Source organism: Schistocerca americana, chromosome 9, assembly GCF_021461395.2.
Source record: "Schistocerca americana isolate TAMUIC-IGC-003095 chromosome 9, iqSchAmer2.1, whole genome shotgun sequence".
NCBI lineage: Eukaryota > Metazoa > Arthropoda > Insecta > Orthoptera > Acrididae > Schistocerca > Schistocerca americana.
Genome location: NC_060127.1, coordinates 161,278,482 through 161,305,800, shown reverse-complemented (window position 1 = coordinate 161,305,800; position 27,319 = coordinate 161,278,482). Strand labels below are relative to the sequence as shown.

The 27,319-nt window shown below is 40.1% G+C and overlaps 1 long non-coding RNA gene across 1 annotated transcript in view; it reads right to left on the bottom strand.

Annotated features, from left to right (window-relative positions):
* Nucleotides 1-219: 219 nt before the first annotated feature.
* Nucleotides 220-27,319, bottom strand: part of LOC124551205 — a 62,861-nt gene continuing 35,761 nt past the window's right edge. Inside the window, exon 2 of the long non-coding RNA XR_006967794.1 lies at nt 220-725. This is a non-coding gene — a long non-coding RNA (uncharacterized LOC124551205). The remainder of the gene's footprint in view (nt 726-27,319) is intronic.

The following is a 27,319-nucleotide window of genomic DNA, read 5'->3' as shown; positions in this document are numbered from 1 at the left end:
ACTCGTAACATATGCTACCTCACTTACAATATTCAGGAACAGTTCAAAAACACTCTCACACATTCACATAGATAACACTAGATACAAACCAATGAGTTAACAAATACTGTCTCAGAGGAGGGGAAGGGCTGGCATCTGGCCACTCTCTACAACTAACATTGCTGAATCCAGGATTGATGTGCAGACTCTGTGCACACATGGAATAAAAGAAACAAACAATAAAGAAAGACTGATTCTGATTTTTTAATTTACAAACAGGATTCATGGATACAAAAATGAATTGGTAGACTATGGAATGAATCAAGTTTCTTATTAAATGAGTACAGACCCTTCAGATTTCAACACACTGAAGTCCATTTCTAGCTTGGTAATGATCCCACTCTCTCTTAATTTCATCAATCAGGTCCAGAACCTCTCCATACCCTTCAAATAGGTTCCTTGCCACCATCACAGATTCAACAATCATCTGCAGACCTTGGCCCAAGTTGGCCTTGTCACTATTTAAGAAAAGGGCCAATTGCTGCATGAAGCACTCGATTTGCCTCCCGGTAAGACTTATCTTGGCAATTGCAGCTCTCAATCTCCAGAGCAGTCGGCAAACTCTGGCCTGTTCGGGGTCCATGCTCTCGAACACACTTTCTGCCATTTGGTTCATCATCTCTTCCAGGAACAGCTGCCCAACCGTCTTCCAGAATCCTGCCATCATTCAAGTTGGAAGGTTTTACCTGCAAGAAGAGGAAGAAGAAGAAGATGATGACAGACATTAGGAGCAGTTCAACAGCAAATACTGCATTTCTGAAAATCCAGTGGTGCACAGTAATTAAAGGTTCCCCCATCCACAAGATACTACTATCTTAAGTACTGCTACGAAAGAGATCACACTCACAAAGAGGCTGCTCTGGCACTGATAAACAGTAAAAATCGCTAAACTGAAACAAGGTTCCTTGGAAGAACAGCATTCCTTTCTGATTCTACAGAGACAGCAACAATTGCACAAACTCAGTATCCATTTTTATTACATGACATCTTTAAAGCCATGGATCAAGCATTCTAAAAGCATCTGGCTTGGTACCACATAAACTTTTATAAACATAAGTATGATTAATATGTGGATATCAAACAAAATGTGTGATTGGGCTGACAATTTCTTAGAAGTGAGGATACAGAATGCTACTTTGGACGGTCATCAATATAAGCAGTAGTAACTTCAGGCATGCCCCATGTAGTAACATGGTTCACGTTTTCCATCGCACTTCAGAGTAGACCGGGAACTGTCTCATAGGCATGCCCGATGTGAACTCACTGGGCACGGCCCCTGCGGCCTGAGTTGTTGTTGTTGTTGTTGTTGATGTTCCGCTGGCAGAGGTCGCGGCCGAATTCTCGCGTGCCCTCTGGTGGACGGGACTCTATTTGCGGCAACTACCGTCCATGATGCACCGTGCCGGTGTGCGCCTCCCGCGATCTTTCTGGTGGCTACTGCCCCCAGGTAGTTTTGGAACTCTTGTTGTTCATATTGTACAAGATATCCATAGTTAAGTGTCAGTCTCAAAATGCTGTGGAAAGAGAAACACTGTTCAGAATTGGTCAAATCTGAATAGCACATTATTGACACAGGGGGAAATGTCATACAACAACAAAAAATGAAACTTTTATCAACAGATGACACTGTTAAGTGCCTTAATGTAAATGAGGTTGGCTACAAATGACAGATGAACCACAATATGGCAGCAGTGGTTTCAGATTTTATATTACACTCCTCCTGAAGCAAAAAACCACATAAAAAGCAAAATGACATTTTTTTTCTAATTTTTGTGGGACTGGCACAAGACCTGGTCAATATACTGTCCACCGTTTTCTGCCACAGGTTGAAATTGAGAAATAGCATGTTCCACAACACATTGAAGTGTCTCAGGGATCAGGCTCAGAATGCATTGCCCCACGCATATCTTCCATCTGGCTATGTTTGTGATTGGAGCACTGAACACATCTTTTAGGTAATCCCACAACTAGAAGTCACAGGTGGTCAGAGTGTAGCGAAATGAAGGCTGATAATTCTAGCACATCCAAAATGCCTCTATAGCAGCTGCTTCACTGGCTATGGAATTTGCAGAGGAGTGCCATCTTGCATAAAAATGATCCTATTCACACACCCACACTGTTGCAGGGTTGGAATGACGTTGGTGTGCAAAAGACTCTCAGTACCAGTGATGGTACAGGTAACAGGACCATAGGACTCATCTCCTCAAAAAAATATGGCCTAGTATAAACGGTGCTGTCAATCTGCACCACACAGCCACCTTTGCAGAATGAATTGGTACTGGCTGATAAGCGTGTAGATTTTCTCTTGCCCATATTCTGTAGTTCTGCATATTGACATGTTCTTGGCAATGGAAACGGGATTCATCTGACCACAGAATGTTTCATGGCCATTCACTATCCACTTCCATGTGAGCAAGAAATTCCAGAGTGGACGTTTGTCTTGCTGGAAGGTTAGCAGGAAGCAACTTCTGAGCATGGGTGATTTGGTACGGACAGCAATGCAGGATATTCCAAAGAATTGAATGCACCGTGCTCACCAGCATGTCCAATTTCCCATGCAGTGCATGTTTGCACATTACCACTCCACCCCTTCTACAATGCTGTGGCCACATCTTTGACAGCCATTGGATCAACTGTTTTGTTCCCTCTGACACAGTGCACATGAAGAGAACATGTCTTCTTGAATTTTGTGATCATTTTCTCCAGACACTTAGCAGACATCGGACCAGTGCATTTTTTCATACCCTTGAGTGTCCAGAACTTCTGTAGCACTGCTTGCACACTGTCACTGTCCTTGCGAAAGAGCTTCGACAGCAGCGTGTGATCTTTCATGGAGACAGTCATGTTGAGGGTCTCGAACGCAAACTGAGAAACAACCGCAAACAACATGTCTATTGATGTGCATATTCTGACACTTACAGCACTGTCTATTGGTTGGTCTAATTTTTGATAAACTTTTCTCTTGATCCGTGACCTTTTCCCCTGCCTCAATAATATTCAGTTCAAATTTGATGTCATTCTGAGCAGTGGTTCTCTTTCTACAGCATTTTGAAACTGGAAATTTAACTGTGGAAAGCTGCACATTGGTGACCTGACAGAAAATATTAAACTAACCTCAGACTTTTCACAGATGATGTAGTTATCTATTATGAAACATTCCCTGAAAAAAGGTGCACAGATATCCAATCAGATAAGATAACACCTCAAAGGGGTGCAAAGACTGGCAACTTGCTTAAGATGTGCAGACCTGTATAGTTATGCACATAACAATATCAAAAAGTGTGATATCCTGTGACTACAATATCGATGATTCACAATTAGAAACAGTCAACTGGACCAGTTACGTGAGTGTACCAATTTGTAGGTATATGAAATGTAACAATCACATAGGCTTAGTCATACGTAAGGCAGGTGGCAGACTGCTTCATTGGAAGGATACTGGGAAAATGTAGTCAGCCTACAAAGGAGACTGCATATAAAACATTTGTGTATCCTATCTTAGAATGTTGCTGAAAAGAGTGGTACTTACGTAAAAAATTACTAACAGAGGTTGTTGAATGTACGAGGGTGACAGGTATTTATTTACAGCTCATACAAAATAGATATGGGTTTCAAAGTTTTACTCACCTTCAAAGTAGTCACCAGAATTGTGTATAACCTGTTGCAAATGATATGGAAGTTGTAGGATACTCTTAGCAGTGCCAGTTGTGTTGACAACTTCGAGCGATGGGTCTATTGCCTGACAAATTTGTAGCAGTTCTGACGCTAATGCCGTGAAGTGTTTCCTTCAGTTTAGAAATCGAGTTGAACTCACAAGGGCTTAAGGGTCAATCCATACCAAGTGGTCTAAGAAAACAGTTATAGGTTGCTTGATTATTTCAGAAAAATTTCATCTTTGCTGAGTGAATTCCACAAACTTTAGTAGTCAAAATATTTTTTTTTAAAATTATTGTTTATTATTTTGAAATGGCAGCCATACTTGTTCCAGGCTGCATGTGTTTTTTTGTATTTGCAAGCATCTACATTTTTTACAATTATTCAGTAGTAGATTGTCGAAAGCTTTTCAGATGAAATGCACTTACTTCAACATACTCTGGGCTACAAATTAACATCATTATCACTTAGCTGAATGTACTTTTTAATATATTTTTAATAGTTCAAAGTTATCAGCCACAAATTAAAAAAAACTCAATTTTTGAACAGTTGTTTTGATTAATTTCTCAGCTTAAGCATTTTTTCTGCTATTATACTGAATAGTATAGTTACTTTATAATAGAGTATCAATGGTGAGCAGTGTACACTTAAAAAATATACTATTCCAAAAAATAGATTTTTTAAATTTTTTCATTTTGTGGCCTGCAATATCTTTTTTGGGGGACCAGATAGAAATATGAAAATTTCATCATTAATAGACCTTTATGATATCAAACTTCAGTATAAATTTAACAATGGAAAATCCAGGATGGAATCTAACAATAGCAGAGAAGGAAAGTTGCTACTCACCATATAGCGGAGATGCTGAGTCGCGATAGGCACAATAAAAAGATTCACACAACTAAAGCTTTCGGCCATTACAGCCTTTGTCAGCAGTAGACACACATAGAAACACGCACAAACACACACACTCACATAAACGCAACTTACATACACATCTGCAGTCTCAGAGAGAGCTGAGACCATACTGTGAACAGCAGCACCAGTGTGTCACTTTTTTATCCATGCATTCCACTTTTCAAAAAGGACAGGAACAGGAGTTGTGTGATTTCCACATATTAATCTCATGTCTACCTACACTCAGGTGTTGTAGCTGTAGCTGGAAGACTGACCACGGGCAGTCTGGCTTGCATGGAAAGGCAAAACTGTGTGGACAAAGAGACCAGAGAGTAGCTGGCAAGCAGACTGTGCCTATGGAAACGGAAACATATTGCAAATGTAAGCTGATAAGCACATCCTATCAAAATTTAGTCAGCACCCAGAGACATACAAGTAATATTTTATACTGCCACCAAGAACCTTGATACTGGTCTCAGTGAAGAAGACAGTCCACATGTCTCTCAGGTATTTCATACCCAGCCATTGATAGTTAGATCTCATATAGCTACCAAATTGCGGCAATGTTGACTGCTATATTTCATACACTCTTCTTAATAGTCGACATGCATACTTCATAAGTGTGCATACAGTGCGTGGCAGAGGGTACCCCGCACCACTACTACTCATTTCCTTTCCCGTTCCATTCACAAACAAAACAACGGAAAAACGACTGTCTGTATGCCTCAGTGTGAGCCTGATTTCTTATCCCAGAGACATACTACTGTACTCAGTTTGGCTGATTTACTCACGGTACAATAGGGTCATGAAACCAGCAATGTATTCCTGCAGCTGTGTGTACACAGGTTTTATCATCTTGGATGATGTAGAAGAAAGGCCAACATCACCAAAAATATTGAAATAAAAATTTTGGTTCATGTTCATGGTAACCTGAATTAGTGATCCAAACTCATTCTATGAGGAAGACCCTCAGTATATCGTACAACCACATCTGGCTTATGTACACCCTTCAAATACATTGGTTAAATGCCCCATTGGGGCGTCAGACAGTGGAAACTCCAGGCTGGAATACCAACAGTGTTAGGAAAAGGACAGATCGCTATTCACCATAAAGATGACCCAATGAGTTGCAGACAGGCACAAAGAAATGACTGTTCCACATTACAGCTTCTGGCAAAAGCTCTCTTCAGCAAAGGATACACACAAACACACATTCACACAAGCAAGCACATCTCGTGCACACATGACCGGCTACCACCAGCATCTCTGACTGGAATGCAACTGGCATGTGAACAGCAATCTGGAGTGGGACAGGCAAGAGGGAGGGATGGCAGGGTATGGGTGAGGAGAGAGAGGAGCACTGTTTGGTGGGGCATGCAGGGACTAGGGCCCACCAGGAACAGTGTCAGCAGGTGAGGTGTGGGGAAAAAATCAGGTAGTGGAAAAGGAGAGCAACAGAAAAGTGAAAAGGACAAGTTAGTACACTGGCAAAGAGCAGCACACAAGAATGAGGGGATGTCAAAAGGTAGGAGGTGACAGGACGCAGGAGCAGGAACTGTTGGGTGAAGGGTAAGAGAAGAGTAAGTTACTGTAGTTTGAGGGCAGGACAATTTCAGGAGCAGAGAATATAGTGTAAGGATAACTCCTGTCTGTCCAGTTCAGAAAAGTTGGTGGTGGAGGGTAGGATCCAGATGGCCCAGGTTGTGAAGCAGTCATTGAAATCAAGCTTGTAATGTTCAACTGCATGTTGTGCCTCAGGTTGGTCCACTTTGCTCTCGGCCACAGTTTGGCAGTGGCTGTTCAACCTGCTGGACAGCTGGTTGGTAATCATAAAAAATTAAAAAGCTGTCCAATGGTTGCAGTAGAGCTGGTATACAACAATGAGCTGCCATTAAATTAGGCGTGGCGGTTATAGGTGTGACAACGTTTTTTGCAGTTATACCATTTTCTCCAACTCCATTTTAACCTGACTGCTTAAAACCCTCAGAATAACAAATTTCTGAAATAAACAATGTTTGTTTTTTATTGTTGTTATTTCCAGCAATAAATGTAGACTTCAGAAAAAAATAAAAAAAATTCTAGTGATATTGAGGAAGTAGGAGACACCGATTGAGATGAGGTTGAGGCTGTGACAGAAATTGGTCTCCAATAAAGATGGCAATGACAAAGGAGACAGGTGTGGTAATAGCAGGATCAAAAAGGTCACAAGTTGATGACTTTCCTGCAGTGTCACTTTTGGATGATTTCAGTTTCTCATCCTGGAACAGTCGCCAAATTAAGGATTCAACTGTGTCCAAAGTTTATAGTAAAATTATATGAGTATCAATAAAATTTACCTTCTCTTGCAAGGGACATTATGGATGTTCCGTCCTTATATAATGTCACAATTTTGTTGCGCCTCTACCCATTTTTAATCTTTTGAAACAATTGGAGCATCTTATTTCATTGCTACTGCAATTTGTACCATACTTCCAAACTAGGGATGGTGCCAGTAAATTTGCTATCCAACCACAACAGCTAGAAACTACCCTATAGGCCAGGTAGGAGCAAGCTTTGCTGCTGCTTGTACACACCTACCATTTAATAGGCCACGTCACATTGCAACAGGTACATTATTCCCTCAGCAGTGCTGACCGATTCGTATTCATGTTTGTGGCTGGCATTGTTTGAAAATAGCATTGGTCTCTTTTCAAATTTTCCATTACAGCACAATATTTCAATGCAATGGATGTTTACAAATAAACATTATTTGCATGTGAGAAAAGTTTTATTTGAAAACCAAAAACTTTGTTCTGCTGCTGTGGCATATAGGTATGCCAGTTCCTTACCTTGTTATTAGCAAAAAAAAAAAAAAAAAAAAAAAAAAAAAAAAAAAAAATTTAAAAAATCCGTTATGAGAAGGATCAACCAAATACCAAAAAATACCAGATATTCAGAACTGAAATACCTTTATTGGTTTTAACCAGTCAGTTTTTACCATCCCTACATTGCACTCAATGTACATAATTTTAAGAGAGATAAAATCACCATTCCTCAGCCTAAACACGTTACTGGCTTCCAGTCAGCTTTCTATACTTTTTGGTCCCTTGAAGACCTGTACAATAATGTGCCACTGTGCACAGTGGCCTTTTGTGAGATACCTGTGAGCAAATGCCCATTTCAAGCAGGTCTCTTGACAGTGTTCACCTAGAAATTTGGTTGAGACAGACAGAATCAATTTCTGTTTGGTCTGAAACCAATTGCCATTGAGTTAGCCATAAAAAGCAAAACCACTATGGAGCTGAAGTTTTGAACAGCTTTTACCTGCTTTCTATGTAGACCACTGTAAAGAAGTCACTAGAGGTACAACAGTTTAGGTGTCATGTTGTCACAGTATACCTTAGTGCTGAAACCTCAGACGTTCACAGAAGGCTGCCAGTTTTCAACCAGAAAATTGTGTAAGCATCTTATTGCCCATTCATCATGACTAGTTGATTACTAAATGATACAGTTGTCGCTGGAAAGTACAACTACAACCGCACCTCCGGAACCATCCGTCTAGCTACTCAGGTAATCCCAAAACTTCTACTACCGTTGTAGCATCATTTGACAGAATCACTCCTCCTCTGGTCATCATTTTGTCATGTATTGCAATATTTTTTGTGTGTAATTTTCTCATATTCATGCAGCCACGACTGTTGGTCCAATAACCTGTGCAAATTCAACAAACTGAGCCCACTTTACTGCTCACTTTTAGTGCTGTCATGCCTGTCCTTAATTTCTGTTAATAGCTTGATTAGTATCACGGTAACTAATAGAAAGGCCAAGGTCAATGACACCTTCAAATACAAGATGAGGGTGGTATCTGGGACACATTCAGGACTGGAAGCTTGGAAGTGGGTGCCCATTTTAGCAAGAGCGGACAGCACTACGGGAAGGTACTGTAAAATGAATCGATAAAACTCATTAGACAGGCATGTTGTCATGGTCAAGGAGTCATCCGCATTTTCAAACATACTCTCCAAACCACTATGGAGAGCATGGCAGAGGGTACTTATCGTGGTACCACATGTTGAGTTTTTTCCCATTACTGTCGTGCACGGAATGAGGGAGAGAGACTGCTTAATTCCCCCTTGGTCTAATCTTGTATTCACCATTCCTATTGTAATGATACATATCTACAGCTTCTTCACATAATACCGGTTCCTGAAATTTTGCAAGTGCCTTTTGGAGCATATCTTCACGAGTCTACCAAGTCAGCATTTTTCATCACTTTTGTAGCACTCTCCTCTAAGTCAAACAAAACTGTGCAATTTGTGTTGTCCTTCTTTGTATACAATGGTTGTAACTTTAATACTGGCAACTATTTATTTACAACTCATACAAAATAATACATATTTCAAAGTTTTACTGACCTTCAAAGTAGTCACTTTGCACGGGTTCATTGCCAGTGATGTGGAAGTCATAGGATACTCTTAGTAGTGCCAGTTCGAGTGGGACCGTCTATTGCCTGACAAATTTGTAACAGTTCTGAAGCGAATGCCGTGAAGTTTTTCCTGCAGTTTAGAAATTGAGTTGAACTCACGAGGGCTTAAGTCAGGGTAGTGTAGAAGGTGGTATAGCTCCATCAGTCAAACAGCTTGCACTGTATGTGCTTGGGCATTGTCCTGTAAAATGATGGTCAGGTCCTGCAGAAAATGTCATCACTTCTGTCTCTAACTGGTCATAGGTTGAGTTCCAAAAATGAACAGCATAGAGACAGAAATGATGACACTTTCTGCAGGACCTGACCATCATTTTGCAGGACAATGCTTAAGCACATACAGTGCAAGCTGTTACTGACTTGTTTGACTCATGGGGCTGCTAAGTGCTATACCACCTACGGCACTCCCCTGACTTAAGGGTCAATCCATACCAAGTGGTATTGCTTGACCATCTCAGAAAAATTTTATATTTACTGGGTAAATTCCCCAATATTTAGTAGTCACAAAAATATTTTTTAAAATATTTATTGTTTATTATTTTGAAATGGTGGTGGTTTTTTTTTAACCACATTCGTTTTTTCATATTTGCAAGCATCTACATTTTTTACAATTATTCAGTAGTGGCTTGTTCCAAGCCTTTCAGATAAAATGCATTTAGTTCAACACTCTCTGGACTACAGATTAACATCATTATAACTTAGCTGACTGTATTCTTTAATGTATTTTTAATAGTTCAAATTTATCAGCCGCAAATTAAAAAAACTTAATTTATGAACAGTAGTTATCTAAAGAAAGATTAATTTCTCAGCTTTAATATTTTTTTCTGCTATTACATTGTATAGTATAGCTACTTTTTATAGAGTATCAATGGTGAGCAGGTTACAATTAAAAAATACACTATTTAAAAAAATGAATTTTTTTTAAATTTTCCATTTTGTGGCCTGCAATATCTTTGTTGGGGGACCAGATAAAAATCTGAAAATTTCACAGTTAATAGACCTTGATGATATCAAACTTCAGTATAAATTAAACAGTGGAAAATCCAGGATGGAATCTAACAATACCAGAGAAGGAAAGTTGCTACTCACCATATAGCGGAAATGGTGAGTTGCGATAGGCACAATATAAAGATTCACTCATTTAATGCTTTCAGCCATTAAGGCCTTTGTCAGCAGTAGACACACATACAAACATGCACACACACATACTCACATAAATGCAACTCAGCATCTCCGCTATATGGTCAGCAGCAACTTTTGCTTTTGTTGATGTTCATCTTATATCCTCCTTTCAAGACACTATCCATTCCATTCAACTGCTCTTCCAAGTCCTTTGTTGTCTCTGACAGAATTACATTGTCATCGGCGAACCTCAAAGTTTTTATTTCTTCCCCATGGATTTTAATACCTACTCCGAATTTTTCTTTTGTTTCATTCACTGCTTGCTCAATATACAGATTGAATAACATTGGGGAGAGGCTACCACCCTGTCCCATTGCCTTCCCAACCACTGCTTCCCTTTCATGTCCCTCGACTTTTATAACTGCCACCTGGTTTCTGTACAAGTTGTAAATAGCCCTTCGTTTCCTCTATTTTACTCCTGCCACCTTCAGAATTTGAAAGAGAGTATTCCAGTCACCATTGTCAAACGCTTTCTCTAAGTTTACAATTGCTAGAAATGTAGGTTTGCCTTTCCTTAATCTTTCTTCTAATATAAGTCGTAGGGTCAGTATTGCCTCACGGGTTCCAATATTTCTACAGAATCCAAACTGATCCTCCCCGAGGTCGGCTTCTACCAGTTTTTCCATTCGTCTGTAAAGAATTTGCGTTAGTATTTTGCATCCGGGACTTATTAAACTGATAGTTCGGTAATTTTCACATCTGTCAGCACCTGCTTTCTTTGGGATTGGAATTATTATAGTCTTCTTGAAGTCTGAGGGCATTTCGCCTGTCTCATACATCTTGCTCACCAGATGGTAGAGTTTTGTCAGGACTGGCTCTCCAAAGCCCGTCAGTAGTTCTAATGGAATGTTGTCTATTCCTCGTGCCTTGTTCCGACTCAGGTCTTTCAGTGCTCTGTCAAACTCTTTACGCAGTATCATATCTCGCATTTCATCTTCATCTACATCCTCTTCCATTTCCATAATATTCTCCTCAAGTACGTCACCCTTTTATAGATCCTCTATATACTCCTTCCACCTTTCTGCTTTCCCTTCTTTGCTTAGAACTGGGTTTCCGTCAAAGCTCTTGATATTCCTGCAAGTGGTTCTCCTTTCTCCAAAGGTCTCTTTAATTTTCCTGTAGGGGGGTGGGGTGGGGGTGGGGGGGTGGGGGGGGGGAAGGGGGGAGTTGTGGTGTTATAGAAGTGGAAATTGTAAAGATGGTGCGATATTGTAGGACTGTGGCAAAAAATAAAATTCACGAGTAAGACAGGCAAATCTTCAAACAATATTTTGTCAATTGGAACCCACAAAGTTAAAGAAATGTCAGCCTCAAGAATCTACACCTAGACATGACTGCAGCCAACAACAAGAAAATGAAGGTAAGTAAAAAAAGGTTTTTTACATCATACATCACTCAATACTTCCAAAACTAATGAAGAGACCAGAAAATTTAATGTAGACATGTGGGAGGGTAAGATTACAATTGTGGGCATCATCCAGGATCAGTTGACTGATAATGAAGTTTTGTATGTTGTAGAAGTATAATTTGCACTTTATATACGGATTCCCAATCACTTGAAGAAAGAAGACCAAGATCTGCCCAATAAAGTTGTTTCAACAGTGACAAGATACTATCAACACTGATGGACCAGATGAATTAAAAGAGCAATTTACAACTACGACGAAGGACATCAATAAGAGGAAAGATAAGTACAAACTATTTGTGAAATCAATTTTTTTGTGGACTCACGATTGCTAGGAAAATGAATAGAGATAGGAATAGTAGTGATGAAGTGAAAGCTGTAGGACCCAGCCAAGTAAAAGTGTAGTCAGCAAAGAAACAGTTAAAACTGATATTTTGCAGTTGATTTTGGCAAAATTAGAGAAAATGAAGACGAATAACAATAGCAAATTTGGTGTGGTTAATGTTTAGTTAACCAAAAAATTCACTTCATTACAAGGACAATTAAATGACCTGAAAACTGTGAACAATAGTAAAATGGAGAGGGTACAATACCAAACAGACCAACTTAGTAATCAGGTTTCAGAGCTAAAAAATGGGTTGTCAGATGGGTTAAAAAGTGTGAATGAAAAGTTGGTGTCTCAGAAAGTAAATTTATTGTTTTGGAAAATGAGCTAGTAAATCAATCTCCACAACAGATGAAGAATGATAATGATCTCAGAGTTCAAGAAGGCCGTAGAGGAAAATATGGAACAGAACTTCAGTTGTTTAGGTCAAAAAATTTTAAATGTTGAAAACAGTATGCTAATTAATGTAAATGTTTTAGATCAAAAAATTTCAGTGGTTCAGGAAAATTGCATTCACAACAATGGTATTGCATGGTCTGACATTCCAATCAATAGATTTCCATTAGACATTTCTGGCAGATTAAAACTGTGTGCCAGACTGAGACTCGAACTCGGGACCTTTGCCTTTCGCGGGCAAGTCCTCTACCAACTGAGCTACCCAAGCACGACTCACGCCCCGTCCTCACAGCTTTGCTTCTGCCAGAAGCTGTGAGGACGGGGCGTGAGTCGTGCTTGGGTAGCTCAGTTGGTAGAGCACTTGCCCGCGAAAGGCAAAGGTCCCGAGTTCGAGTCTCGGTCAGGCACACAGTTTTAATCTGCCAGAAAGTTTCACATCAGCGCACACTCCGCTGCAGAGTGAAAATCTCATTCTGGTTCCATCAGACAATTTACATGCAGTAGATTTCCTGCACCACTGTAGAGACAGTTTTGTGTCAAGCATGAGTGACAATCAAAAAATTAAATTTGTTAAAAGATGCCTTGGGTAAACCCAAATTTAAGTCAGTGGGTGAAATATCACAGTTTCGAAAAAAGTTTTTTAAATAAATTTTGGCCAGAGGCTGAACAGGGGAGAATTACAAGTGAATTCTTGAATGGTTTTCATTATAGGAATAAGGACGGTGCTCTGAAAGAGTTTTGTAAGGATGAACTTAAGATTTTAACACATCTTGACAAGCCATTTGATGAAATGAAATGACATTGATTGGTGCACTCAAAAGGAGATTACCAGAAAGGTTGCTGTGGGATTTAGTGCACAGACCTGATGATTGCCTTGAACAATTCTTACGATATGTTGACAAGCTGGATAGGGCAGTTGAAAGAAGCATGTACTATAATAATCGAAATGACTGAGATCACAATGTTAATGGAAAATGGAAATGAGCGTTTGGCATCATTCGCCAGGAGGCCCCTTACAGGGCAGGTCCGGCCGTCTTGGTGCAGGTCTTATTACATTAGATGCCACATTGGGCGATCTGTGTGCAGTAAGATAGTGATAACTTCTATCAGGGTCAAAATGATAATAGAGACAGAAATTTTGAACATCACCAGAATAGGAATAATGGGGATAATCATGGTAAATTTAATAGAAGAAATAATCATAGAGGTAACTATTTGGGAAATGGCAGTCTGCCTCAATGAAGATCCTCAGTTTGTGAGAATACACAACAAGTACACGACCCCCAATTTACACTCGCAATCAGACAATAATGATAGAGTTAATAATGTGACACAGGTACCTGAAGTTGAACAGAAGGAACATCAGCTTTCTCATTTATATTTTGATCAAAGGTTTTGGAATATGATGTTTAATTATAGTAATATATGTACTAATCACAAACCAGAATGTGAAAGTAATGAGCATTTTGATGTAGTGTGTAGTAATGATTTCTTCTCTTGGTCAGAAAACAGTGTTATTGATGTATGTAAAATGGATAATGACTATATTGAATCTGAATTAGGTGCTATATTTTATGTAGATGTGAATGAGAGCTGTGAAATAACTGAGGTTGGTAAGAATGAGACTGGTAGCTTATTTCAAATGAATGTAGGTGAGGTGTGTGACTTTGATGGTGATAAAGACTTGTGTGGTTAATGATGTTGTTGATTAAGTAATTTTGGAAGAATATGACGATGATAATGATGAGTACCATGTATTTGTGGAGTTTAAGAATAATGAAGTTTCAGAGTTATTTGTGAATACAGATAAGGTAAGTGATGTTTGTGTTGATGTAAGTGAGAGTCATGGAATACCAGTCCAGTCAAAGTAGTTTTTCATTAATGTCATGCAGAGTAATGATCCAAACAGCAAACATGAGTTATCTGTAAGCCTAGAGAATAAAGGTGAAAACTTTTCGAAGTTTGTTTGGGACCAGATTGATGATAAATGTGCATTCTGGAATAAGTTACCTGTGGTTAGTCAAAATTTGTATCCAAATTAGTGGAATGAAGTGAAAGAAGATCTAAGCAGGAAGTGTAACTTTGACAGTAATATATTTTATGTTCCTTCTGTAATAAGTGATGTTAGTTGTGCTGTGGAACCCTTTCAGTTTGTTCAATCTTTACCTGACAACATGAGTAACCAAAGTAATGCTATGATACCAATAAAGTTGATAAAACCCTTTAAGGACAGTGTGGATGCAGCATTTGATGAAATGAACGTGATCTTTTACATGAAGTGACTAATAAGAGAGATAATGATTCAGATTTTGATGTTCTTATATCAAGATTGATCAGTGCCAAGGGAACTGTTTGATTGATACCCCGGTAGCCCAATTTGTGGCATATCTGAACAATTTACAGACAAAATCCAGTACAGTAAGAATTTTGTGGAAATATGGCAGCATGTGTAAAGATAAGAAAAGCTACTGATAATCAAAGGAAATATGTAAAATATCAAGAACTGCTAACATTTAGTATAGAGGACAACACCTTTGAACATGAATGCGTAATGATACCTAGTGTAGAAGAAAATATACACTATGTCCATAGACTGCGTTTTGTTTGCCATGTTCTACACTATGTGATCAAAAGTATCTGGACACCCCAAAAACATTTGTTTTTCATTAGGTGCATTGTGCTGCCATCTACTGCCAGGTGCTCCATATCAGCGACCTTGATAGTCATTAGACATCGTGAGAGAGCACAGCATGGGGCACTCCGCAGAACTCACGGATTTCGAACGTGGTCAGGTGATTGGGTGTCACTTGTGTCATACATCTGTACGCAAGTTTTCCACACTCCTAAACATCTCTAGGTCTACTGTTTCCGATGTGATAGTGAAGTGGAAACATGAAGGGCATGTACAGCTCAAAAGTGTACAAGCCGACTTTGTCTGTTGAAAAGGCAGACATCTATGCAGACCATCACACAGGAATTCCAAACTGCATCAGGATCCACTGCAAGTATTATGACAGTTAGGCGGGAGGTGAGAAAACTTGGATTTCATGGTCAAGCGACTGCTCATAAGCCACACATCACACCGGTAAATGCCAAATGATGCCTCGCTTGGTGTAAGGAGTTTAAGCACTGGACAACTGAACAGCGGAAAAACATTGTGTGGAGTGATGAATCATGATACACAATGTGGTGATACAATGGCAGGGTGTGGGTGTGGTGAATGCCTGGTGAACATCATCTGCCATCGTGTGTAGTGCCAACAGTAAAATTTGGAGGTGGTGGTGTTATGGTATGGTCGTGTCTTTCATGGGGGGGGGGCTTGCACCCCTTGTTGTTTTGTGTGTCACTATCACATCACAGGCCTACATTGATGTTTTAAGCACCTGCTGGTTTCCCACTGTTGAAGAGCAATTCGGGGATGGCGACTGCATCTTTCAACACGATCGAGCACATGTTCATAATGCACGGCCTGTAGCGGAATGGTTACACAACAATAACATCCCTGTAATGGACTGACCTGCACAGAGTCCTGGCCTGAATACTATACAACACCTTTGGCATGTCTTGGAATGCCAACTTCGTGCCAGGCTTCACTGACAGACATTGATACCTCTCCTTAGAGCAGCACCCCATAAAGAATGAGCTGCCATTCCCTAAGAAACCTTCCAGCACCTGATTGAACGTATACCTGCAAGAGTGGAAGTTGTCGTCGAGGCTAAGGGTGGGCCAACACCGCACCCAATTCCAGCATTACCAATGGAGGGTGCCACAAAGTTGTAAGTCATTTTCAAGCAGGTGTCCTGGTACTTTTCATCACATAGTGTATCTTATCTATTGACTGAGTTTAAATTTATTTGTAGATTCATAAAACTATATAATTGTGTGGAATTTAGTATTGAAGATGTGATTTTTGAAGTTCTGTCTTATCTATTGGCTGAGTTAAGCTGTATGATACTCTACTTAATTATGTTTTGTGATAGATTTGTGTTTTAGAATTTGATACATATATGTCATGAGACTAAATGAGTAGATCCTTTCGCAATTCTGAAATAGGATAATATTCATAATTTGTACAGCAAAGATTAGGAATAGTATCTTAGTATATCTGTGCTTATCACTTACTTTGTTCAATTTTTGTTTCATTGTATTTAACTCTGTTTGTTAATATTTCGTCTGAGAATACCTTTTAATCGCACCAGACATAAATTCCATATAGTTGACTTTGAAAAATGAATACGGACAGCGTATCTTGTGTGATGTGAAGAAGGTATTGAACAGCATATTTAGTACATAAAACAATGTTTCAGGTTTTGATGTGAATGCTACATGGAAGTTACTTATCCATTGGAGTGCATGATGTGAACCCAAGGGAGGAAAATGAGAGATGTGTGAGGATTCATCCCTACACTGCTGTATGGCTGTACCCTGCTGGACCAGTCAACTCACAAGAGATCATAGGTGCTGGTTAATGTACTCAAGCATTTGTCAACTACACCAGTGTTGGGAGTGATATTTGTGAATTGTTAGCCAAGACACCTAAAGACAGTGTTATTCTACATAAATGCATGTTTGTTCAAGTAGAGGGTTTGACTTTCCATCACATTATGTAACTTTACACCAGTACATATTTTTTATCAATTGTAAATGAATATTCTAGGTCTTTATGTACATGGGTTAGTTTGTATCAACAAGTAGCAAATAGTGTGGAAGATATTTACAAGTATAGACAATATAACAAGATGTACACATATCTGTTTTCATACTCTGATTATGTCTAACTACGCCTCTGTTTACCTGTATTTATCCTAAATATTGCAATATTGTATCTGATTGGAACTTGCATTGTGGACAGACTCACGCTTAGCTCTATTTTGGGTACCCCTGGTCATTGCAACTGTGTGTGTGTGTGTGTGTGTGTGTGTGTGCGTGCGTGCGTGCGTGCGTGTGCGTGCACGTGCACTCAAGGAGAGCATACAACCACTGATTCAGGCTAGATGCTTCTTACAACTACTCTTTGCAAATAATTGGACTTACTGATATGAGTATGAGCTTTATTCATTTTGCTGTGTCGAAACATTTTTGGCTGGTTTGTACATGGTGTGGTCTGAATTCAGGGGTCGGTACCCACAATGTAAACTTAGGCCCTAATATTTTTCCATTATTTTGAACTTTCATGAGCCAACATATCCTTAAATACTTTGGTTTATGTGGCTGATTGATTTTATACTATTTTCCTATTCATGATTGAGTATATTCTTCTGGTCTGTACCTGTCATTGTGAGTTTTTCGAGTCGGCTCACTCATTGTACACTTAGGCTTTGAAATTTTTCTCTTCTCTTTCGAAGGTTTTAAACGAGTGATTTTATGAATGTAAACTTAAAAATTGTAATTCTGGTAATTTACATTATCTCTGTATCTATTTCTATAGTTTAGTGTTACAATGTTGCAGTTTCAACCTTGTATTAATTGTCTTGTGACAGAATGTTCCACAGACCTGACAATCTTAATGCCATATACTGATATATGAATAGATTATGTCTTGAACAGTAGATTTTTTCTTATGTTTTCTGTAATATGTTATGTATCAGATACTTCTATTTGTTTGTATTCTATCTTTTGGCATCGTTTTGTACACCGATTGGCATACCTTACAGTCTGTCACAAAATATTGTTAACATTCTGTTTCCAAATTTTGTAAGGGGGATATTGTAATGGGACACCCTTAGTGAATACCAAAAAGTACTTTCGAATCTTGTAAAGGCTAAAATTATCTCAGCTGTTTCACTAAAAGAATTTCATATGATTTTTGTATATCTCTCACCTGTTTCATGAGAACGAAGTTTTTCGCGGCGGCACTTATGTATAAAATATTCTCGGTATTCTTGCCACGTCAGTTATCCAGAACTGACGTGGCAAGAATACCGAGAATATTCTCACCTGTTTCATTAAAAGAATTTCATATGATTTTATATACACTCCTGGAAATGGAAAAAAGAACACACTGACACCGGTGTGTCAGACCCACCATACTTGCTCCGGACACTGCGAGAGGGCTGTACAAGCAATGATCACACGCACGGCACAGCGGACACACCAGGAACCGCGGTGTTGGCCGTCGAATGGCGCTAGCTGCGCAGCATTTGTGCACCGCCGCCGTCAGTGTCAGCCAGTTTGCCGTGGCATACGGAGCTCCATCGCAGTCTTTAACACTGGTAGCATGCCGCGACAGCGTGGACGTGAACCATATGTGCAGTTGACGGACTTTGAGCGAGGGCGTATAGCGGGCATGCGGGAGGCCGGGTGGACGTACCGCCGAATTGCTCAACACGTGGGGCGTGAGGTCTCCACAGTACATCGATGTTGTCGCCAGTGGTCGGCGGAAGGTGCACGTGCCCGTCGACCTGGGACTGGACCTCAGCGACTGACGGATGCACGCCAAGACCGTAGGATCCTACGCAGTGCCGTAGGGGACCGCACCGCCACTTCCCAGCAAATTAGGGACACTGTTGCTCCTGGGGTATCGGCGAGGACCATTCGCAACCGTCTCCATGAAGCTGGGCTACGGTCCCGCACACCGTTAGGCCGTCTTCCGCTCCCGCCCCAACATCGTGCAGCCCGTCTCCAGTGGTGTCGCGACAAGCGTGAATGGAGAGACGAATGGAGACGTGTCGTCTTCAGCGATGAGAGTCGCTTCTGCCTTGGTGCCAATGATGGTCGTATGCGTGTTTGGCGCCGTGCAGGTGAGCGCCACAATCAGGACTGCATACGACCGAGGCACACAGGGCCAACACCCGGCATCATGGTGTGGGGAGCGATCTCCTACACTGGCCGTACACCACTGGTGATCGTCGAGGGGACACTGAATAGTGCACGGTACATCCAAACCGTCATCGAACCCATCGTTCTACCATTCCTAGACTGGCAAGGGAACTTGCTGTTCCAACAGGACAATGCACGTCCGCATGTATCCCGTGCCACCCAACGTGCTCTAGAAGGTGTAAGTCAACTACCCTGGCCAGCAAGATCTCCGGATCTATCCCCCATTGAGCATGTTTGGGACTGGATGAAGCGTCGTCTCACGCGGTCTGCACGTCCAGCACGAACGCTGGTCCAACTGAGGTGCCAGGTAGAAATGGCATGGCAAGCCGTTCCACAGGACTACATCCAGCATCTCTATGATCGTCTCCATGAGAGAATAGCAGCCTGCATTGCTGCGAAAGGTGGATATACACTGTACTAGTGCCGACATTGTGCATGCTCTGTTGCCTGTGTCTATGTGCCTGTGGTTCTGTCAGTGTGATCATGTGATGTACCTGACCCCAGGAATGTGTCAATAAAGTTTCCCCTTCCTGGGACAATGAATTCACGGTGTTCTTATTTCAATTTCCAGGAGTGTATAATGTATTATATTTCAGGCTAAAATGTAAGAAAAGAAATTAATTTGTTACTAGTGATATGTACGGTACAGCTAAAATTACTCTTCATATAGAAATATTTGAAATTATGAAATATCTGGCATACTTAAAATTCCTATTATTTATGCAATCCGACCTAATTATTAAATTTATTTCTGGATTCATTTACAAAATAATGATATAGCTTGGTGGAGATTATTCTTCTGTCAAGAAAGTTTGTAATCTCTTTTGTTTGGTAAATTCTTTGGAATATTGTTAGTACCGCAGAATGTAAGTAGTAGTGGACATGCCTCTGAGGCAAATGGACATGTTTTTATATCTTGCAATAACAATATAATTTGTGGTGTTATAGAAAAATGGAAATTGTAAAGACCATGTGATATTGTAAGAATGTGACAAAAATAAAGTTCAAGAGTAAGACAGGCAAATCTTCAAACATTATTATGTCAGCCTCAAGAATCTACCCCTAGATGTGACTGCAGCCAACAGTGAGAAAATGAAGATGAGTAAAAAAGGTTTTTTTTGTATATCTTACACCTCTCAAAGTTTTTGAAACTAATGAAGAGGGTGGAAAATTTAATTTTGATGTGTGGGAGGGTAAGACTATAACACTGTTTCTGTTCCACCAGGTGCAAAACATTACCTTTTGTGGATGTACACAAATCATTGTACAGTAGTTACTACTTTGTCTTAGCTCAACCATTCATTTCTTTTTCTTGTTGTTGTTGTTGTTGTTGTCTTCAGTCCTGAGACTGGTTTCATGCAGCTCTCTATGCTACTCTATCCTGTGCAAGCTTCTTCATCTCCAGTACTTGCTGCAACCTACATCCTTCTGAATCTGCTTAGTGTATTCATCTCTTGGTCTCCCTCTACGATTTTAACCCTCCACGCTGCCCTCCAATGCTAAATTTGTGATCCCTTGATGCCTCAGAACATGTCCTACCAACCAATCCCTTCTTCTGGTCAATTATATTGAATGCCTTTTCATTAGTTATGTGATCTACCCATCTAATCTTCAGCATTCTTCTGTAGCACCACATTTCAAAAGCTTCTATTCTCTTCTTGTCTAAGCTATTTATCGTCCATGTTTCACTTCCATACATGGCTACACTCCATACAAATACTTTTAGAAATGACTTCCTGACACTTAAATCTATACTCGGTGTTAACAAATTTCTCTTCTTCAGAAATGCTTTCCTTGCCACTGCCAGTCTACATTTTATATCCTCTCTACTTCGACTATCATCAGTTATTTTTCTCCCCAAATAGCAAAACTCCTTTACTACTTTAAGAGTCTTATTTCCCAATCTAATTCCTTCAGCATTACCCGACTTAATTCAATTACATTCCATTATCCTCGTTTTGCTTTTGTTGATGTTCATCTTACATCGTCCTTTCAAGACACTGTCCATTCCTTTCAACTGCTCTTCCAGGTCCTTTGCTGCCTCTGACAGAATTACAATGTCATCGGCGAACCTCAAAGTTTTTATTTCTTCCCCATGAATTTTCATACCTACTCCAAAATTTTCTTTTGTTTCCTTTACTGCTTGCTCAATATACAGATTGAATAACATCGGGGAGAGACTACAAACCATGTCTCACTCCCTTCCCAACCACTGCTTCCCTTTCATGCCCCTCGACTCTTATAACTGCCATCTGGTTTCTGTACAAATTGTAAATGGCCTTTCGCTCATTGAATTTTACCCCTGTCACCTTTAGAACTTGAAAGAGAGTATTCCAGTCAACATTGTCAAGGTATAAAGACACGATACAGGATGGAAATGGTCGGTGTTGTTCACGAGCCAATTGATGACAAGTAAGCAGAGATCCGCATACGGGCACCTGCCGATTTTTGTGATTTTGGCTTAGAGCGTGCGGTACCCACACATCCAATTTTTGAACTTTCCTCACTGCAATGCAAATGTCGCATGATGGTTCACGCAGTTCATCACATTTGCTGGTTCTTGAGCACACTGAGGTAGACTGACAAGGATTAATGTGTTTAAATGATCTTCATCAAACTCCAAAGATCTTCCTGAATGTGGAGTCACTAATGTCAAAATGATCCTCCTTAAAATGAGAAAACCAATTTCTTGCTATGGTATGGTCTGTCCAATGACGTCTCACCATACAGGGCACAAAAATGGCTGCCTCCATTGCTGTTACCTCTCTACTGAACTCAATCACAAGAATATTTGAGAAATGTCCTGATTTCTCCATTTGTCACTCCATTTTGTTGTGTCCACAGCTCATCTCCGAATGCCAAACGACATTACATAAGCTCAAACAGCAATCGTGAATCACAAATTAAAAATAACAATTAATGAATAAACCCACAGCTGCTGGAATACCAATGAGTAAACAAAAATGCCACAAACTTATATACCAATCTAATAACCACCCTGGTCATTATTGTGGTGACCAAAATGATTGAGCTCAAGTTGTGGTATGAAGGTTATCCCTAAAACATCGACCGAGCGAGGTGGCGCAGGGGTTAGCACACTGCACTCACATTCGGGAGGATGACGGTTCAATCCTGCATCCGGCCATCCTGATTTAGGTTTTCCATGATTTCCCTAAATCACTCCCAGCAAATTCCGGGATGCTTCCTATTAAAGGGCATGGCCAACTTCCTTCTCCATCCTTCCCTAGTCCGATGAGACTGATGACCTTGTTGTCTGGTCTCCTTCCCCAAACAACCCAACCCAACCCTAAAACATCGTAGAACTACCTCCACATTGAAATACATCCAGCATGTAGTAGAGGTTATACACTTCATTCAGTTCTCAGTACAGTTAGAACCTTGCACCATTTAAAAAATTACAAATGCTCATCGTGTGTGGTCCCCTTCACAATGTTCACTAGTGAACTGGTCCAGGTGTCTCTGCATTCACTAACAGAAGGAATACCTGTTGGGTTTGACACAAACTGACAATGAAAAGACATGATATTTGTCTCCCATCCCTGTCAGTTAGGATCTTTTCATGACCACTCTCCTTGTACTGTGTACATGGCTGCAAGTGATACACCATTCTTTGTACAAGTGTTCAACAGTTGGTGCTGATACACCATCAAATATGGCAAATTTTTCAATGAGTGATCACGGGCACGTCCAAACACCGTAGCTCCCTTCTGCCAATTTGGTATGTCTTCATCTCCACCCATCTTACCGTGCTGATTCCATACAAGTGACTGGCACATCTTCATATATACTCTGTGAACCATTGTAAAGTGCATGTCAAAGGCTACATCCCACTGTACCAGTTATTAGGGCTTTTTCCCATTCCGTTCACATACGAACCACGGGAAAAATGATTCTTTAAATGCCACTGTGTGAGCTGTAATCAATCTAATCTTTTCCTCACAATCCCTATGTGAGTGAACCATAGGGTTGTAGAATATTCCAAGAGTCATCATTTAAAGCAGGTTCTTGAAACTTGGTCACTAAACTTTCTCAGGATAGTTCCTGTTTGTCTTCAAGACTCAGCCAGTTCAGTTCTTTCCACATCTCATCGTCAATGACACTCTCCCGTGGGTGAAACAAATGTATTACTATTCGTGCTGCCCTTTTCTGTGTATGTTCGATATCCTCTGCTAATCCTATCTGGTATGGTTCCCAGACACTTGAGCATTATTCTAGACTGGGTCACATGAGTGATTTGTAACAGTCTCATTTGTATATTTTTTTGTTTTGTAAAGTGCACAATTTTACATTTTTGAACATTTATTGGAACCTGCCAATCACTGCACTACTTTGAAATCTTATATGAAGGCCTGCAGAATATTTGTATCACTTTGTTCAGACTGTACTTTGTAGTAGCTGAATGTGTCCTCTACAAAAGTCTCAGTTTACTATTAATATTGACTGCAAGATCATTAATATACTACCAAAAAATCCTCAATCCCAAACAATTTTACACTCTGGGCAACCGCAGCTGTTGAAAGGCGTGAAGTCAGGAATATAAAAAAAGGGAGGAAAGTTTATCTGTTTAGCAAGAGTAATAGAAGGCAGATTTCAGACTACCTAACAGATCAAAACGAAAATTTCTGTTCCGACACTGACAATGTTGAGTGTTTATGGAAAAAGATTAAGGCAATTGTAAAATGCATTTTAGACAGGTACGTGCCAAGTAAAACTGTGAGGGATGGGAAAAACCCACTGTGGTTCAACAAAAAAGTTAGGAAACTACTGCAAAAGCAAAGAGAGCTTCACTCCAAGTTTAAACGCAGCCAAAACCTCTCAGACAAATAGAAGCTAAACGATGTCAGTGTAAGGAGGGCTATGCGTGAAGCGTTCAGTGAATTCGAAAGTAAAATTCTATGTACCGACTTGACAGAAAATCCTAGGAAGTCCTGGTCTTACGTTAAATCAGTAAGTGGCTCGAAACAGTATATGCAGACACTTCGGGATGATGATGGCATTGAAACAGAGGATGACACCCGTAAAGCTGAAATACTGAACACCTTTTTCCAAAGCTGTTTCACAGAGGAAGACCGCACTGCAGTTCCTTCTCTAAATCCTCGCACCAACAAAAAAATGGCTGACATCGAAATAAGTGTCCAAGGAATAGAAAAGCAACTGAAATCGCTCAACAGAGGAAAGTCCACTGGACCTGATGGAATATCAATTCGATTCTACACAGAGTACGCGAAAGAACTTGCCCCCCTTCTAACAGCCGTGTACCTCAAGTCTCTAGAGGAACGTAAGGTTCCAAATGATTGGAAAAGAGCACAGGTAGTCCCAGTCTTCAAGAAGGGTCGTTGAGCAGATGCGCAAAACTATAGACCTATATCTCTGACGTTGATCTGTTGTAGAATATTAGAACATGTTTTTTGCTCGAGTATCATGTCGTTTTTGGAAACCCAGAATCTACTCTGTAGGAATCAACATGGATTCCAGAAACAGCGATCGTGTGAGACCCAACTCGCTTTATTTGTTCATGAGACCCAGAAAAAGTTAGATACAGGCTCCCAGGTAGATGCTATTTTCCTTGACTTTCGGAAGGCGTTCGATACAGCTCCGCACTGTTGCCTGATAAACAAAGTAAGAGCCTACGGAATATCAGACCAGCTGTTTGGCTGGATTGAAGACTTTTTAGCAAACAGAACACAGCATGTTGTTATCAATGGAGAGACGTCTACAGACATTAAGGTAACCTCTGGCGTGCCACAGGGGAATGTTATGGGACCATTGCTTTTCACAATATATATAAATGACCTAGTAGATAGTGTCGGAAGTTCCATGCGGCTTTCGCGGGTGATGCTGTAGTATACAGAGAAGTTGCAGCATTAGAAAATTGTAGTGAAATACAGGAAGACCTGCAGTGGATAGGCACTTGGTGCAGCGAGTGGCAACTGACCCTTAACATAGACAAATGTAATGTATTGCGAATACATAGAAAAAAGGATCCTTTATCGTATGATTATATGATAGCGGAACAAACACTGGTAGCGGTTACTTCTGTAAAATATCTGGGAGTATGCGTGCGGAACGATTTGAAGTGGAATGATCATATAAAATTAATTGTTGGTAAGGCATGTACCAGGTTGAGATTCATTGGGAGAATCCTTAGAAAATGTAGTCCATCAACAAAGGAGGTGGCTTACAAAACACTCGTTCGACCTATACTTGAGTATTGCTCATCAGTGTGGGATCTGTACCAGATCGGGTTGACGGAGGAGATAGAGAAGATCCAAAGAAGAGCGGTGCATTTCGTCACAGGGTTATTTCGTAACTGTGATAGCGTTACGGAGATGTTTAGCAAACTCAAGTGGCAGACTCTGCAAGAGAGGCGCTCTGCATCGCGGTGTAGCTTGCTCGCCAGGTTTCGAGAGGGTGCATTTCTGGATGAGGTATCGAGTATACTGCTTCCCCCTACTTATACCTCCCGAGGAGATCACGAATGTAAAATTAGAGAGATTCGAGCGCGGACGGAGGCTTTCAGACAGTCATTCTTCCCGCGAACCATATGCGACTGGAACAGAAAAGGGAGGTAATGACAGTGGCACGTAAAGTGCCCTCCGCCACACACAGCTGGGTGGCTTGTGGAGTATAAATGTAGATGTAGATGAATTCCAGTTGCAGCTGGTAAAATTGTCGTTTATTGAAACATGACCGGTTTCATGGCTTTAAGGCACATCATTGGTGCACTTACATTGTAAAAACAAAGCACAGTGTCACCACTTTTTACAGATATTAAGATTAGAAAAAATAGAATGTCTAAACCTTACCCACAGCATTAAAAGATCATAGGCACGCCCATCACTCCTAGGCAAAGGCTACTATTCAGAGAATGTCGTCAATGTTATGGCGAGCGAAAGGTAAAGAAGATGTGCCCCATTCATTAAAATTTGCCTGCATCTAAAAGAGAAAATATATTTTATAGTGAGCAGATGATAATTTAAAAAAAAAAAAAAACATGTTAGATTGGTGAGAAAGAATTGTCACTGCTAAATGGTTAGTCGCAGCACACGTAAACTACAATAGAGAATCAGGTGGCAGAGTCTTACCAGTATGACAGCTCAGTGCAGGTCAAGGCAAAAGCAGCCCACATAATTGACAAAGAGAGACTAGCTGGCTGGCGGAACAGAAGCTATCCATGTGGACGGTGTGACGTAGTAAACTTATGACTAGGAGTGCTTGGTCACTACCTTTACAAGCAAGAATAGTACAGTATGTTATTACCTATTAGCACCTAATCATACAAACAAGTAAAGTTATCCAGGATGCTATGGTACTTTAATTCCAACTGGCTATTCAACATGAACTATGCATTTTCTTTTTTATGTCTAAATATTTTCACTTCCTCTGCTAAATTCAAAATATAGCTGTTTTCTTTTTTATGAGGTATTTTTAAATTTTTTGAAGGGCTTGTGACGCTGTGCCCCTCTTCACATTAAGTGCACTGTTAATGCGGAGCGAGGATTATTTAGGTTAAAGTGCTTCTGAAATCTTATTCAAAATGACCTACCAGTTTGCCCTATTTTTTAGGGCACTCATTGCATATAATGCAGTATACTCCTGCTCAATTATATTTATTCACCACAGCTTTTTCCTTGTGCCTGAGTTTTCTGCCTGAAACTGAAAATGTAAAATACGCTGCAATAATGCCTTTGGATCTCATACGTCTGCCAATTTTTTTTGGATACTGCACCCAGATATGGTATTCAACAAAAAATAGACCATTCCCTTGTCTGCTCGGCTGGTCTAAGCATTATAAAATCTGCCTCTAATGCACCATGGGAAAGAGTTTCCCTTTTTCAGTATACTTCTATCAACTGCATTAATATGAAGAGGGGCACAGCATCACAAAGCCTTCCGAAAATTTAAAAATACCCCCCCCCCCAAAAAAAAAAAAAAAAAAAAAAAAAAAAAAAAAAAAAAAAAAAAAAAGAAAAAAAAAGAAAGATAACAGCCATATTTTGAATACATCAGAGGAAGTGAAAATATGTAGAAATACAAAAGAAAACACACAGTTCACTTT